The sequence below is a fragment of the Stegastes partitus genome, unplaced genomic scaffold (genome assembly GCF_000690725.1).
Source record: "Stegastes partitus isolate 25-593 unplaced genomic scaffold, Stegastes_partitus-1.0.2 Scaffold733, whole genome shotgun sequence".
Lineage (NCBI taxonomy): Eukaryota > Metazoa > Chordata > Actinopteri > Pomacentridae > Stegastes > Stegastes partitus.
The window spans coordinates 172,837-176,840 of NW_007578464.1; positions in this window are offsets into that span (position 1 = coordinate 172,837).

The following is a 4,004-nucleotide window of genomic DNA, read 5'->3' on the forward strand; positions in this document are numbered from 1 at the left end:
AGCTGTGAGTTATTCAGACGGTTTGCTATTGGTTTAATCTTTTGTTTATTAGTGCGATATTATGTGCTATTCATCACCTGACCTACCACGGCTCTCTGAATGAAACAATGAGGAACATCAAGATAAAACTGACCTCTTCCTGAATGACAGAATGCCGTCACTTTAACAGACTGATAAAGCCAGCATCCTCAAGCCAAAGGAAAAAAAAAGGCTTTGTTAATTCTCACAATGTTGCACCTGTTAGCAAGCTGACAAGCTTAATTCACCAGTTTGGGAAATTCTACAAGTAAAAGCTTATTTTCTTCCCCCTACCAACAAAGCTCCCATGCGATCCACAATGTTTAATGTGTCAGAATGGCCATATGGTCATCTGCAATTAGCCACAGATGTACATGTCATTATTGGCTTGGTTGGAGTCTCATAAATATTGTAGTTACAATCTGAAGATGATCAGTCATATAACTTAATTTTCCCACAGAGGGTGAAATCACATATTGAAACAGGTGTGAAAATATTGCCTAAGTCATATCTCCTTCAGTGCTCATTAAATAAATTCCAGACTAGACCTATTTGGCAAAAAACCCCTTGTCGTGTAAGCTAAAACGCCAAGGAGGCGGTTTACATCCTGGCAGTTGAAATATAGAAAGCAATTATTTCTGGGTTTATATATACTATATATCTGATTTATTTATTTCATTTTGTCTTTCTTTTTTCTTTTTTTTTTTCTTCTCAGCCAGATTTGGCCTTGACATACATGTAGGACATTAGACATTTGGCTGGTTTCGGTCTTTTCCCATGACAGCATGATGTGTACACATTTATTTAAAGTATGAGAACGCTGTGCTTCCAGGATTTGCGGGGAAGTCCCTCTTTGGCTATACTGGGGTGTGTGTCTGCTTACAGACATACCAAAGCATCGGGGCATTTAATCCTTGTCTACTGGTTCAAATAAGATTTATTTTATGCCGATCCACTCTTACACAAGACAGTTTTAACGGCTTCAGTGGAATGTATCCAGCGATGATTTTTTTTTTAGACTATCCGTTACTGAGTGAGCAGCTTCTGTTCACTGATGCTGAAAGGGACACCGGGTTATTACACACATGCACGCAAACATCAGCGTTCCCGTCCAGATCCTGCCCCAAACACCGGCAGATGCTGCAACACGCATGCGGTCTGATATACTGTCCTCGTCATGCCCTACAGCCTCGCAGCGCTTGGAAGAGGTGAGAGCATCGTCTTAATAAAAGTAATGAAGATTAATTACATTTTATTTTGAAAAGAGAAGTGAGTAGCATTGTGTGTGTGTGTGTGTGTTTTTTATTTTTTTTATTCCTGCCTTAAGCTCTTTTCTACCAGGGTGGCTTCTTCAGTTTCCTTATTAAACAATGTTGTTAAAATCAATCAGAAATCCCTGTTATCTCAACCACCCTGTCGCCAGCTGTGTGATGTAGAGTTTCTGATTTATGATCATCCATCAGGAGTATCTTCTGGCTTTATTTAACTTCCCTTGAGAACAACATTACGACCTTAAAATCCTTCACACTGGGCTGAGCGTTTCCCTGCCATGTCTGCTTCATAGTTTCAACTCCACCTCATCCTGTACCGGCTGACACACCCTGGACTTTCACCTTTTGCATCGCTGCGGTGACGAACTTGAAGCACTCGAGGTCAACAAAAACAAGAGCTGCTGTTAGCTGTCCCTCAATCAAATGGAAAACTCGGCTGGAGTTCAGTTTCAGTTTGAGGATGCTCAACTTCAATACATGCGTTCACTCGTACCTTTAGATCGAATTAACTCTGGACTAGTTACAGCTGTGAAGTACATAACAGGTAGTGACTTATGAATATTGGATGTTTCACTTGGCAAAACCCAGCATGCAGTTCAATCCCATCTTTAGTCCGTCAGGCAGTGCAGANGTATTTTTTGTGGTAATTATGTGAATGTAGTTATCCTGCAAAACTTCTCACTTTCATTTTGTTCATTTCAAAGACACAATTTTCAGCTTTACTGCATCTTTTAGGCCCTATGTTACAGTACAGGGTGTCTGACTATAATGTCTGTCAACTACGACACAGAAAGGTTTTGGAAACATCAACAGCAAAATGTTTCACCAAAACGCAAGTACGGTGAGGATTGTATGTTTTTTTTTTTATGCCTGATTCATTGTTTGATAGAAACTGTTGGCTTGGGTTTCAAGTGGCATTTGTGGGTGGCTCTTACAGAGCCCGGGACAAGTTGAAAAGCTTAGCTCTTAGGAAATGTCACTCACTCAGACATGAAGTCAGAGTCTAACCAATGAACTTGCGGCAATTCATCATCTGAAGCGTTTCTGTTACACCACTCGTGTATTTACTTCATGGTCTGCAGTGAAAGAGAATGGACTCTTGTTCTGCACTGCCAAGGTGTGTGTCAGCGAGAGTCCACCTCAGGTAGGTACCCACAGCTTCTGAGACGTGGAGCATTTCACGAGGATTAGGAAAATGTCAAACAATGTAAAACTATCCCTATAGACAACCATCAACAGGGGGAAAGAAAGCAAAGGGGGGAAAAATGTCATTTTAGATTGTGAGATAGATCACAGCCATTTCTTCTGTGGCGCTCAATCAAACATGATATCCTGTGTTTACAGCTGCTTCACAAAGTATTCAGACCCTTTTTTGCACACCTCACTGTTGGGGAGTTAATTTTAAACAATTACATGTTTTCATTATACACTCGATAACCCACAATGATAAAGTAAAAACATTGTTTTTTTGTAAAATCTCTCAGTCACTAAAGAATTCTTTGTTGTGGCACTCCAAAATGAGAGGACAACAAAGAAGCCATAAAATCCTCTGAATTCTCTGCAGACTGCTGATATAAAGTTGTGGCAACACACAGATCAGGGCAATGGTTTGAAACTATTTCTAAAGCTGCTTTGATTGTTGTATCGTAGAATAAGCTGGAAACTATCAGGACTCTTTATAGAGTTGGCAGTCTGGCAAAATGAGAGAACCAAGAAAGATGGGCTGTCTCCAGAGAGGTGACCGACATCCCAACAGTCACTCTGAACTGGAGAAGCCCTCTGCAGAGATGGAAGAACCTGCCCAAAGGACGACCATCTCAGCAGCACTTCATCAGCCAGGCCTTTACACAAGACTGGATAGAAGAACGCCACTTCAATAACAGGCACTTAGAGTTTGCCAAACAGCATTTAAGAGACTATGAGAGCATGAGGAAAATAGATTATCTGGCCTGACGAGACAGAACTTTGACTCTTTGGACAGAGCTCCAGGAGCTACGTCTGGCTAACCTTTGGCACTGCTCATCATTTGGCTGATGCCCTTTGTACAATGAAACACGGTGGTGGCAGCATCATGCTAGTGGTGCTTCTCAATGGAAGAATGACTGCATCTAAATACATAGAAGTCTTTAAAGAAAATTAAAAAACCCTGCTCCAGAGCATGGTGGCCTAAGTGTAAGGTTCATCTTTCAGCAGAGAGATCATCTGAAGACATCCTGAAGCTTCAGGACAAGTTTCACAAGAGCTTGAGAGGATCTGCCAGGAAGAATGGGATGAACTTCCTAAATCCAGGTTAGCATAGCGATGAAGAAAGTCACTCTCTTTTCTTTGGTGATGGTCACCACACCCTTTGATTCCACCACCTTTTTGTTCATTGTTTTCTGTTACCTCCTGTCATTAATTAGCAACTGTATGCTAATGAACCACTATTCACGACTGTATTTACATACAGGCCGTCCCTACCCTCTGACACATCCTATAAAAGGTGTAACGCTGCAGGTGTTCTGGGTCGGCCTACCTTCATAGACTCATGCTGTGTGTTGGTGAGCCCACCGTATACCGGAAAACTAATCAACACCCACTACAGCAGACTTCACATGAGGACTATGGGTAAAACATCTTCAAGACAAAGGGACTTCTACAAAGTTTTAAAAGTCTATATGCAAAAGAAATGACTGGCTTTAGTTTGAATTTAGGTACATTTGCAAACATTTCTTT